Source organism: Morus notabilis, unplaced genomic scaffold (assembly GCF_000414095.1).
Source record: "Morus notabilis unplaced genomic scaffold, ASM41409v2 Scaffold946, whole genome shotgun sequence".
Classification (NCBI taxonomy): Eukaryota; Viridiplantae; Streptophyta; class Magnoliopsida; order Rosales; family Moraceae; genus Morus; species Morus notabilis.
The window spans coordinates 254,098-268,454 of NW_010359240.1; the positions used below are offsets into that span (position 1 = coordinate 254,098).

At 30.0% G+C, this 14,357-nt stretch overlaps 2 non-coding genes across 2 annotated transcripts; both read right to left on the reverse strand.

The window, feature by feature from the left end:
- Positions 1-5,907: 5,907 nt before the first annotated feature.
- Positions 5,908-6,103, reverse strand: LOC112090777. Its single transcript, XR_002901812.1, has one exon. It is a non-coding gene; the product is annotated as a U2 spliceosomal RNA (small nuclear RNA).
- A 2,966-nt stretch (positions 6,104-9,069) lies between these two features.
- Positions 9,070-9,265, reverse strand: LOC112090778. The gene has a single exon (XR_002901813.1). It is a non-coding gene; the product is annotated as a U2 spliceosomal RNA (small nuclear RNA).
- Positions 9,266-14,357: the final 5,092 nt, after the last annotated feature.

Genomic DNA, 14,357 nt, shown 5'->3' on the forward strand with positions numbered 1-14,357 from the left:
TATAAAAAATTAAAAATTCAAGAATTAATATGTTAAAATTAAAAATTCAAAGACCAAAATATTACTATATTTAACGTTCAAGAACTAATAGTGCTAATAACACTAACTTCATTAAAAGAAGTCTAAGAACATTGACCAAAAAACACAATCTCTTCTTCCCACTGTTAAACAGAAAAGTTATAACTCAATGCATGAGTTGCTCTTCAACACAAATCTCTGGACAGAAAAAGTTATACCATGAAACTCAAGTGTTGTTTGCTTGATTTTGTTCAAAGCACAATACATGAAGAGGCCATTGTATTAGGTGGACCAGAACCATTACAGGGAATTTTCAGGAATGCATCAAAAACTGTTTTATTCTTGTCATCATATTTAAATTTTTCTATTTATGTCACTGAAAAATAGTCTAATAAGTTATTTTTAATATCCTAGGAGATTATCTTTCATATCTTGTAAGTTATTTTTCATAACTTGGTATCCTGTAAAATGTGGTATCAAAAATTTTTTAATGGCATGAATAATAAGATGTTGAAAAACAGAGGTTAATTAGGGCTTGTTTAGTTTGCTAATTTGAGTTTTTAATTTGAGTTGAGATTTGACTTTATGTGAGTTTTTTACTATAACAAAAAAGTTAGATGTGACTATTTCTGAGAGCTTTTTACTGTAACAAAACTCAAATTTTAAATTCGAATCAGTGAAATGAACGGTGCCTTAATTTTTCCTTATCATATTCCAGGAAGTTGTTCTTCTTCTTGAGATCCAATAATAGGACCCTCTACTTTCATATTGTCTTCCGTAGTCGCACTTTTGAGCTCAAAAATCCCTGAAAGCTTAGCTTGATATGCACTGTAAAATTCAGTTTTACTACTGTTGTTATCCACTTCAATTTGTTCAAAGCACAATACACAATGTGCGTGTTTGAAACTATTTTTAAAAATGATTTTCACCTATTTTGAAAAGTCAAAAATAAAAATGAAAACAAAACGACGTTTGTTTAATAAATGTTTTAAAAATAAAAATAAAAATAAAAACAGTGAGAATAATTTTTGTGAAGAAATTAAAAAACAGTTGAAAGTTATTTTCACTTTTCTGTTTTTATTTTTTAATACTTATCAATAATATTATAATATATTAATTAATAATCACGATTTTATTTTTTTATTATACTCAAAATAATCTCTTAAAAAATCAATTAAATATAATTTTAAAATCGGTCACAGAATGATTCTCAAAATAAAATTATTTCCAAACTAATTCTAAACGCGGCTAATATTTTGCAGCGCTTGATCGGTTACTCTCAAAGCTATCAGAAACCTTTACACATATTCAACATTACCGAATCATTCCTCTCCCTCCGTGTTTAACGATTTCCTTTTGCTTGAATACTCAATTTCAGAACTTGACGACAGTAATATCAATACTCCTTGATGCAGTAAAAATACCTTTGCATCGATTAAAGATATAGATATACTGAGCACGGAAGATAGTTATCATAGTTGTCGTCGTCGTCACTTGAAGATGAAGGACTTGAATTCCTTGCCGAATCAAATGTGTACTTGGGGAGCTTCCTCTAGCATAGCTGCCATTACAACAGCTAAGTGAAGAAAGTAACAAGATCCATTAAAGCTTAGAGCATTGGAAATTTCTCTTGTTGGATATGAAAAAAATTAAATCCTATTTATATGACATGGTTTTTAGCCATCAGATGTTCATCAAGTTATATTAAATGTCATAATTTTTTTAATACGATATGATTATGAGATAGTCTAGTGGTTAAAATCTATTTCCTACTAACATGGTTTTTTTTTTCCTTATCCTACTATAGAATTCTTGAATAATATTTAATTAAAATTTCCATTGAAGCATACCACCCCTGTTTTCTTCTCTTGAATAAGACTTTTTTTTTTTTTTCTTTTTTTTGGGTGGTGAAGTTGATGTCACTTACTTGAGTGAGGGAAAAACAAAGACAACACTTGCAACACTAGCATATGCTTTCCTCCTTTTCTTGAAAAAGTGGAATATTGCTTATCAATGGATATGGAACTATATTATACGAGAGTATGCCAAATAATAATATATTTTGGGCCCGTTCACTTTACTGATTCGAGTTTATAATTCGAGTTGAGATGTGATTTTATGTGAGAGCTTTTTACTGTAGCAAAAAAATTAGATGTGACTATTTCTGAGAACTTTTTACTGTAGCAAAACTCAAATTCTAAACTCGAATTGGTGAAGTGAACGGGGCCGTACTTTACCGCGGTTCATGGTAGCATGGTGGTAAAGATTGTTAGAAAAATAGCTTGTTAAGCCAGACTCATTTTGAGGCTCATTTTAGAAAGGGACTCAATTAGATTTTGAGATTATTCATACACTCAAAATGGATATTGGGTGAATGAAAAATTAATGTTCTAAGTATGTCACTTAGAGTGGTTGAGGTAGTTGAAAATTGTAAAATTCTCACATTGGCTAGGAATGAAGCCTTAGTGGTGTTTATAAGTGATTGCACTTTGAAGTCTAGGTAAGCATGTATACCAGAGAGGCTCTTATATGCACAGGGGGGTGCGAATCACGATCCCGACAGGTTAGGGGCATGTGTGCGCCCTCGACCTACGGACACGAATGCCGGACCAGAAACCCGCTCTTTGCGGGCTTTGTTTTGCAATTTTTTCTTTTTATTTTTTTTCAACTGAAATCTGAAACTGCTGCATTAGTGGATGATTAACTCTGCATTAGTGCAGGGTTTCAAAAACTGCAGCATTAACCAGCATTATTGCTTGGTTTATAGACATCTAACCTCTGAATGTGGACGTACCTTAGAGTAGGTTCATCAGGGGCTGTAACCTATGTTTTAATCCCCATTAATTCAAGAATAAAACCGGATTTATACACCATAATGTCATGGTGTAATACCCAAATTTTAGAGCCTATATAAAGACCATACTCCACATGAACAAGACACACCAATTTTGAGTATTCTCTTCTCCTCTCTCTCGGTTTCTCTTTTGTTTGCGAGTTCTTTGTGCGTTTTTCCTTTTGTTATGTGTTTTTGGTGATAGAGGAAAGATACAATTCTAGTTTGCTGAGATGGTTCTGATAGTGCGTCATTCTACCGTTGTTGTCATTGTATCCTGAGAGACGGACGTCCAACGTTACCTCAAGCACTCGCCGGAGGGGACGAATCTGTTTTAAGAAAAGCTTGATTTACGTGTCTTGACATCCTTACAATTTGTTTTTCTAAATTTAATAGAAAGATTGAATTTGTGTTGTAACAATTTTTTATATTTTATTATTATAATAAGTTGTTATATATTGTTTTTCTTTGTATTATCCATATTATTACTAACAAATATATCCTACTTAAATTCTTTACTTCTATTCGTTCAAGGTTCGGAGTCATACCGCACATAAGAATTGAGCTTTGGCATTAACTATGTGTTGCTAGAGCCCATGAACTTTGAGCCGACAATAGTTATTTTTTTTTAAAAAAAAATATGTGATTTATTATGATTTTGTACAAATTTATTATTTATTTTATTTTAAATAACCAGATATTATTGTGGTCTTTTATTTTTTACTTATTAATTGAATAAAAATTATTTATTTTTCAGTAAAATGACATAAATAATATTTTTTTTTTACCATTTTGAGTGATATTTCTAATTTTTTTTCTCTTGTTTTTATGGCCTAGGATCAGAATCCTTATCATCTACTGGTGGTCCGAGTAGAGGCGTAAAAATACCAATAATATCTTTTTTTTAATTAAATGATATTTTATTATTATTAGTTTTTGTTCGAAATGTTCTTCCAATGGGTAAGGTGCACTCTTACTTTATGATACAGTACATATAATCAAACATCAAAAACCAGCAAAGAAAAAAAAAGTACCCGCCGTAGAATTCCCCTAATTAAATAGTCTTCGGAAAACTGTAATGAATTAGAAAATCTTTCAAAGAAAAATGCCGTGTGGGGTTGTAGCTAGCCAAATGGGACAAATAATATTCTCTTTTATATAGGTGAAATATGTTTTGCTAAGGACACCAATTTAAATATTAATTTTTGTATATTAACTGATGTAATATGTGAGTTATTATATTTATATTAATAGATATAATTTCTTATCATTAATTGACGCGATAATATTTTAAACACCTACTAATGTGAAAATGACAACTCATATACCACATCAGTTTATACATAAGAGTTGAGATTAGAGTTGGTGTCTCTAGCATTATTCTCTCTCAAGATATGATATTTTTTTGGCTAATAAAATTGTAGAATTTACTCTTAAGGGGTGTATGAGTCTAGATTTTTATCTTTCATTCTTAATTAATTCCTTTTTGTTAGTATAGCTATGTGACTAAAAAAGTTATTACTAAGAATGAAGATTAAAAATCCTAACTCATTCATTTTTAAGAAGTATTTGTTTTCTTTCCCCTTTCAAATATGTTTTCTCATGATCCATCCAATTACGGTTATGATGTGAGGTTTCTGATTGTTGGTCAACTGGTGAGAGACTTGCAAACTCAACCGTTATATATATATATATATATATATATATATATATATATATATTAATTATAAGCAACTAAAATTTTTCTCAAATAGAAAACTGATGATTAATTTCTCCACAAGAGGATACAGAAACTATTGAAATGAAAATTAGAGACTTTCTTTAAAATGTTGTCAGAAAAAAAAAAGAATGAAGTGTTATAGATTTATGAAACTAAATTAAATAATAAATTTAAAATTATTTAAAGAAAATAGTTGTTTACTGTAAAAATATTCTTTTTACAACTAGTAAAAATGTTTTTTTTTTCATGTAAATTTTCTTTGTATGACAGGTAAAATATTTATTTTACGTCAAAGATATATTACCAATCATAAATGAAAAAATTTATATAATAAACTATACTGCAATTTACTTAATTTAGTATCATAAACCTAGTATTTACTACCATTTCAAAAAAAAACACAGCAAAAATAGTTAATTTTTTATGCATATATATTGAAATATGGCTTAAATTTGTAAATATTTCATACACGGCCTAATTGTGTAATAATATTTCAAAAATGTATTAAATAATTACTTTGTTGACCTTATAATGATATATCATTTTTTCAAAAAATAAAATGTTGCTCTGTGTTTTCCTATTGACTACATAAAAAAAAACAATAAATCATTAAAAAACTAATAACAAAAGTTTTTATTAAGGAAATTACAATATCATTACATATATGACAATTTAGTTATGAAACAGGTAGATAACGACCCTACTTCAAACGTTAGAGTGTGTCAATAAAATAAAGATTATATTATTACATGAAATAGTTTACATAAACCTTAAAACAACATTTAAAACATATATGTTTAAACCAAACAAAAAAAAAACGCTCCTGCAAATGTTAGTTCATTTCATTAAAGTAAAGATTATATCATTATAAGAAATATATATTTTTAATGACTATAAATTTTGACGGAAATATTTTTTTTAGGGAGGCAATGCATCAAAAAATATTGCAAGGAGCCAAAGAAAATGGCAATACACATGTAATTTAAATTTGCAAAATTTAAAAAGAGTATAAGTTAATTAAGAGTATTATATTAACGTGTTAAAATTTAATTCAAAATCTAATGATGTTCAATTATGAGAAAGATATGAAAGTTACCAAGAAAAACATTAACAATCAAATGAAGGGTAGTTTAAGGGTGCTGAAAATATATAAATCAAAACATCAGCCATATAAAATTATATTTGAATGATATTAGTAAAACTAAACTATATTTTAATTCAACTCTAATAAAAATGTCATACTGTGTACCTTTTACAAAGAAAAAACTATTTGTCTCATTAAATTGATGAGGCCCAATATTCAATTCAAGGCCCAAGAAACTTTAAACTGGAGTTAGTGGGGTGCGCCAGGCCCGTGCTTTAGTGCAACGCATGGGCGACGCTTAAGGGCCCCAATAGCAAGCTATTGTAGTGGGCCCTCCCCCTATAAAAATTAATTTAATATCATGTGGGTGAATCACCCACGTATCAGATATTAAACTGATAAGAACAGATACTACACTTGATCTTAGCCAAAAGGCCGAGAAAGGTATGCTTTCTCCATTTTTCAGCCCGTAATTTATAATGGCTCTCAGGCTCCTCCTCCTCTTAACCAAGCGATATGGGACTATATGTAAAACGCCTATATCAAATTAGGTACAAACAAATCAGCCGGTGAAGTCATGTATATGCCTCTTCAAACCATAATTAGGCATTAAAACATAAAATACTAATCAGGCATTTTAAAATTTAAACAAAAATCATATTATATATCTAAATTTTATTTATATGAATATCAAATTATGTGGAGAAATAAATAAAATATGACAATGTAATATGGAGTAATAAACATACCCTAAAAATTTTAGGTTTCAAAATAGTGAGAATTAAAACTACTTAGAAAATATATGAAAATCATTACAATAAACAAATATTTAAATCAAAGTATTTTTTTGGTAGCTTATGTGCATCCATGCATGGAGTGTTGTGTGTCCAGAAGACCTCTATCAAGAGGAAATATAAAATTTTATGAGAGAGCTCCGTAACAGAACAACCCAAATCATTTGACATGTTTAGACACATGAGAGACGAGTACATAAACATTCACTATTATCCAATTCTCACAATTAAATATGTCATATAATAATAACAACATAATATAATTTTATGGCATCAATCATCAAACAAACTATAATCAAAATGACCCAAAAACACTCAAAATTTCAACGAAAACGAAAACTCATTCTGGCCATTTTAGAACTTGATTAACACCCAAAAAATATTTCCGAATCAATGCATAAAATTCCTGAAAATTAACACCCATAAGCTATATTCGAAGTGGGTAACCTCAAAAAATCATTTCTTTTAGCTAAAACACGGATTAAAAATTATGGGTTTTGTTCCACAAGAAAATAAAAAAATCCAAAAATTGTAGCTTTAAACCCAAATAAGTCGACTCTGATACTATTTGCTAGAATTAATTGGTCTCAACATAGTTTAAACAAGATCAAAAACAATAACTAGCCTTAAATCTAAAAATACCATAAAATTTATTTGGGATTTAGGCATACATTTTTATGGACAAAAGGATTTACCTCCTCTAATAGGTAGCGGAAAAGCGCCGTCCACAGTCGTCGGAAAACGCCAATGGCCGGCCAGAATCGGTGAGAAGCTGCAAAATAAGAAAGAGTGGCAAGAGGTTCACTTGAACTCTTCTCTCCCTTCCTTTCTCCAAAACCATTAGACCCCCACACTCAAATTTCCCATGACAACCATCCTAAAGACAAAAGGATGTGCAGCTCTTATGATACCAAACGGGCCTATTAGGCGTATTTTAACAATATAGAATTGAGAGATATTTGGGCTAATGGGTTGATTAAATATAGTGAGATAGAGAGAGTTTATATGCCTCAAGCTAATTAATAAATCGAGTGTTCATCCCATTATAGATTAATATTTAACATATATGTATTCGTTAATTCACATTATTCCATGAGATGCTTTGATTCAAAATAGAATGAATTATTATGATTATGGAAGTCCACATAAAAGTATTCCAACAATTTTGCTATCCAAATTTTTATAGCTTTTTTTATAAAAAAAAAATTGAAAATATATATGATCTGTAAAACAAAAATAAAAATAAAAACATGATGTTTATAGTCGATGAAAATATTTTCTTCTTTCTTGAGTAATCAAATGTGTTAGCATTCAAGTTTCAAAATTAAAAATTATTCATTAATGGTGGAGTTAATTTTTTTATGACAGGTTTGTGGGCTTCTTGATTTATTCAACTGCGACGGCTCACTCATCATCGCCGATGGCAACGACGACAGCTTTTGAAGGAATTGGAAGACTGCAATTCAAAGATAACCGAGATTTCGGTTCTTCATATTCAAAATCATCATCCACATAACTACGACACTCATTTCTTTTTCTCTTTTACAATTGATCATCAACTCATGCTTAAAAAATTCAGTAAATTGGCTTAGATGAACGACATTGTAAGGTCATATATATATATATATATATTTCAACTTGGGGTTGGAACTTGGAAGGATACAAACTCTTTATTTTATAATAGAGTTAGGTGTGAAATCACCGTTAGATTATATCTGCAACCACTTGTTAAGTCATTATACTTTAAGTATATATTTGTATAAACTACTGAAATGAAAATTAGAGACTTTCTTATAAATGTTCTCAGGAAAAAAAAAAAAAAAAAAAGAGAATGAAGTAAATAATATATTTATGAAACTAAATTAAATAACAAATTTAAAACGATTTAAAGTAAGTAATTGTTTACCGTGAAAATATTCTTTTTACAACTAGTTTTTTCACGTAAATTTTTTTTATGATAGGTAAAATATTTTTTTCAAGTCAATAAGATATTTTACCAGCGATAGATGAAAAATTTACATAATAAACAATACTGCAATTTATTTAATTTAGTATCATAAACCTACTATTTATTACAATTTTTTTTTTAAAAAACACATCAAAAATAATTAATTTTTTTACGCATATATATATATATATTTAAATATGGCTAAGTTTTTAAATATTTCATACACGGCCTAATTGTGTAATAAAATAAATTGTGTAATAATATTTTAAAAACATATTATATAATTACTTTATTGACCTTATAATGATATATCATTTTTTTCACAAAATTAAAATGTTGCTCTGTTTTTTTCCCACATTTAGTGGGATATCTACCTTTTTAAAAAATTCAATTCCCAAAGTTTCAAAAGAGTATTATTATATTAACATGCTAAAATTTAATTCAAAATCTAGCGCAGTTCAATTATGAGAGATATATAAAAGTTAGTTACCAACAAAAACACAACGAAATCAATTTAAGGGTAATTTTAGGGTGCTGAAAAATATAATTCAAATGATTTTAATAAAACTAAGCTGTAATTTAATAACTCTAATAAAAATGTCATACTGACTGCATGACATTAGTGAGGCCCAATATTCAATTCAAGGCCCAAGAAACTTTAAACTGAAGTTGGTGGGGTGCGTCAGGCCCGTGCTCTAGTGCAACGCATGGGCGACGCTTAAGGACCCCAGTAGCAAGCTATTGTAGTGGGCCCTCCCCCTAAAAAAATTAATTTAATATCATGTGAGTTAATAACCCACGTATCAGATATTAAACTGATAAGAACAGATACTACACTTGATCTTAGCCAAAAGGCCGAGAAAGGTATGCTTTCTCCATTTTTCGGCCCATGTTTTATAATAGCTCTTTGGCTCCTCGTTCTCTTAACCAAACGATGTGGGACTATATGTAAAACGCCTATACTATATCTGATTAGGCACAAATCAGGCGGTGAAGCCTATGTTCAAAGTAACGTATGTTCAGATAAAATACAGACGCGTTTAAAATTTATTTTAAAATAATTTTATTTTTTATATGAAAATAAAAATAAAAATATTTTTAATTTCAGACAGAAATTATTTTTAAAAATGTGTTTAATAATTTTATTAAGATATTATTTTTAATGTAAAAAAATTTATTAATGTCTCTCTTTCTCTTTCTCTACTCGAGAGATGAGAAAACGAAAATAAAAAATAAAAAATGATTAAAAGTTATTTTTCATTTTTTTCTCATTTTATACTAAATTAAAAAATTATTTTTATTTTTATTTTTTTGTCTTTATTGCGCTAAACGCCGTTTTGAAAACGTTTTCATTTTTTCTTTCTTAAAAAATATAAAAAATAAAAACAGGATTAATTTCAAAACACCGGCTAAACAAAGACGTTCAGATAATCCCCAACTATCCCAAATAGATCTTTTACATGTTCTTATGCATATAATTGTGTCGTTCATATTAATTTTCTTAAGGGAATAAGCAAGTCTTCTTATGTAGATACATACGCCGTTTCTTATTTTGTCACAACTAAATGTTACTTGTGAAGACAATGTGTAGCAGTCCATACACTTGCACAATTTGCTTGATCTGTTAATTAGAAAAAGTGTTTAGTTGTATTGTTTCAATTATAAGTGCCGAAATAACCTCTGTGGAGTATTGGAATATCATTTTCCTTTATAAACAAAGGTAAGCCTTCTTCCTCATACATTTATTAGGGGTATGTCATGTACACACATATATATATATATATATATATATATATATTAGTGCATGTGTTGGCTTATTTTTAGTAAATTGGTTGTAAGATTGGCAAGCATTGTAAATTGGTAAACCTCTTAAAGAAAGTCTTGTTGTCATGTTTATGAGCTAAAAATCAAAGGATTTAATTGCTGAAAAAATCAAGGAGTGGACTTTCAATGAATGAATTGGCAGAAAATCAAGGGGTGGACTGATTGGTATTGATGGCTGATTATTTTCCGGACTTGAGGCAGGTTGAATAAGAGTGCAATGGCAGAACGTGTAGTGGTGTGGGACACAAGGCTGAAAACAGAAAAATCTTGATTGGTGCTATGATTATATATATATATATATATTGCATGTGTGTATGTGAAGGGGTGTGCCTGGAAGGAAGAGAAATGATTTTTTATGTCTTTGAGCTTTTAGAAATTAAAAGAGACATTTGGGGCATAGTTTTTATAAAAGAAATATTCAGAAAAAGTCTATGAGAGAGCGAGCATTTATGTGTTGATTGAAGATCGTCTTTCGGGATAAGGATTAGAAGCTTTCGGGAGAAAGCGCACTGCCAGCCGAAGGGATTTCGCCGTGTAGTTTTGAAGACGAGTGGTGCTCACTGGACAAGGCCATTAAGGAGATTCGACATGGCGGCGACAACGTCAATGAGAGATTCTTTGGGTGTATAAGTCCGATTGGTGTGTGTAATCCTTTGAACTTAGTGGATTGTTCATTGTCTTGGCGTGGCCCCGCAGAGTAGGTGTGCGCACCAAAATGCGATACCATTTTCTTGTGTTCTTTATGCTTTATATTATTTTATTGCACTCACTGAAACTGAATTAAAAGAAAAACATACTTATCTACACTTTTACTGTCATCAGTGTCACAATCAGTGTTGCAACACCACTTGTGACATGAAAAAAAAAAAAAAAAGGTGTGCTCCAAGCGTGCAAGTTAAAGTTCCACATCTATTCCTTTCTTTATTAAGGAATGCAATTTTACGTAAGCTGGAAACATTGTGATCATCTGCTCAATGGCTAGCCTAATTTCATGTTCACTTTTTTTATTAAAAAAAACCTGGTTAGAATGACAGTTGTGGTATGTTTTAAGGCATCAAGTGACTCCTCTCAGCTTCTAAAATGTTGCAGTGATAGGATATTCTTCAATTTTCAAGTTTAGTAAAAACATGGCCAAGTAGTGAAAACTGAAATCTTGATTATTAACCTTTAAGGTCATGCATTTAGTTATTTTTTTGAAGTAATGTTAGTATTATTTTTTTCGTCACTCTTTTTATCATTTTTTATATTTATTATTTGAGATGTAAACTCTATTTATATATATATAAGACCCGTTTAGTTCGCTGATTCGAGTTGAGATGTGACTTTATGTGAGAGTTTTTTACTGTAACAAAAAAGTTAAATGTAACTGTTTTTAAGAGTTTTTTACTGTAATAAAACTTAAATTAGTGAAATAAACGAGGCTATAATATACAAGCCAACTCTCTAATCCGACAGCTGTATGGGAAATGACACAAACATAAAAGGCTTTTCGCATCAACAACTACAGAAAGTGAGCCATGCTGCAGGTAAGTGGGTTAGGCTATAGACCTGAATCCAACATTGATATTTTATCGAAATTAAGGGTGTAATGGTAAATTTAACCAAATTAAATAACGATATACATGAGTAAAATATTATGGGAGTTTGTCCTTTACAACAATGTAACCGATGCAGATCAAAGTGTGATCTGTAAGCATGAAAAATGTAACACAGCCATATTGAACTTGTAACTAAGTTGATTTTTGAATTTTATAATGTATAATACTCGTTCATGACCCATTGAATTTTTAATTAATCAAAATTAATAAAAGATTATGAAAACTGAAAAGAGGTAAAGAAAAATTTTGGGTTAGAATAGTTGCAGTGTAAAGTAACACCATACATCATAAGTGTAACACATAATAAATTTTTGCTAGGTACTACTAATCAATATCAAATTGAAATATAGATTAGTAAGAGTTACTATAAATGTATACTTCATATATTGTTTGGCAATATGATGAGTGATCACTACTACTAATAAGTATTAATTGCCAAAATATTATGCTTACTAGTAACACATTACAATTTATAAGAGTTAATTATTTAACAAGTAGGATAAGCATGGCTTACTAGAAATTTACCTCACACAATAGATTTGGATTTATGATTTGTGATTCTTCACCGCTAATATATTTTATGGTGTAATCTAAGTATTATTAGTTATTATTAATCCCAAAAATTTTATGATAAATGTGTATCATTTGAATACACATTTATTGTTATATGAATATCTAGTAATCAATTATGTAACCTACTAAAGTTTTCTAAGATCATGTTACTAATTAGTTACTAACTAGTTACCAATAATAGTCACCAAAGTACATGCCACAATTTTGTCTAACCTCATGATTTTTGAGCTATACTAGTAATCACTTAATTATAGTTTATGGCCGAGTAATATTTACCTCATACATTAGGATATATAAATGATTTATAATTTATAAAACTTTTGTTAAATCTTGATATTAGTAATAGCCACTAATCACCTAACTACATACATAACTTCCAACACATGGTTTTTTTGGGCTATTAGTATGCACTTCATAATAAACTAGGATCGACTAGCCTTAATAGTAGGACTATTTGGGCCTTGTTTAGTTCTCCGTTTAAATCGCAGTATTTGGTTTGAATTATAAAATTTGAATTGTGCTTATTTAAATTGTGATTGAATACGTAAATAAATTATAATTTAAATTAAACATAAAATATAAATTGTGTTTAGATAGAGTGTTGAAAACATACATTAAAGTTAATAAACAAACAAATACTTGCATCTTGACAAATAATCAAATACATTGTCAGTTGAATGAAAAACAATAATGTTAAAAGTAGACTAAAATATATAAATTAATCATAACATCACTTGATTTTGTTAAGATTAGAGCCAAAACTAATTTATATTTATTGTCTATACCGATAATTGATACAGTCAATAGTGAATATGTAGACTGTTAACGGTAAAAGAACAAGAAAACACTTTTGCCTCATTCGTTTTGCTCATTCAAGTTGAGAATTTGAATTAAAAAGTGAATTCATGTGAGAAAAAACATTGTGACAGAAAAATTTGAATTTGAATTTTTATGAGAGAAAACACTGTAACAAAAACTTGAGTTGTGCTTCAAACTGGCAAAATGAACGGGGTCAAAAATCGTAAATTGCAACCAAGAAAAGATAATAAAAAATAAAAAATAAAAAAACTTCGAATATGATTTTATTGATGAACTTTTCGGTACACACACTATCTCTCATAAAATCTCTCGGAGTATAATTTCGCAGAGTAACAACTTAAAGATAGAAAATTTTTGATCCATTTTCCGTCCTCCTTCCCTCCTATTTATAAACCTTTCACAATATAACTGTCTGCTCGTGGGTATAACCGCCTCAACCACGTCTCCTCGTCTCAACCGAGTGGATTCTCCTTTTCGTGTCTGGATAGACGTGAAAATCAAAGTCCTGCATGATTCGGATGATGTGAGGTGGCTGAAGCTCCAAGAGACGTGGATCTCTTTGGAAATGTGAGGCAGTTAACCTAGCAAATCTCTTCTTATCAGTTCTCAATTTTATCAAGAGACGTGAATCTAAGAAGGAAGGGAACGAAGAGGACATAGGTGGAGCAAGTTTCACATTCTTACGAGTTTTCGGCCTAGATGCAAGCTCGTCAAGTCCTTGAGCTCACTAGGTCCACGAGCTGGCCAAGTTGCGAAGGTTCGCAAGCTGGCCAAGCTGGCTAGGTCCGCAAGCTGGAAAGCTTCACGAGTTGGCTAGGTTGTGAGCTTACACACGATCTTGAAGTGTGAGTTAGGCCAACTTTACGAGTTTGCTAGGTTGTGCGCTTACACATGAACTTGAAGTGTGAGTTAAGCATAGGGTCAAAGTGGCAAGTTAGAGGATTAGACTTCAGCTAGCGGTGGAAATTAATTAAATCATTTATGTCCCCTACCTTACTCAGCTAAGAGTTTAATTCAAGCTCTGAGCTTTGAAGTGATGACGTGGCAAGCTAAATCGAATTAGTGAAAATTCTTGTATAACACATGAATTTTCGACAAGATACATGTAGTAGCTAAAAAATGCTACAGAAAGTTACACAAACTGAA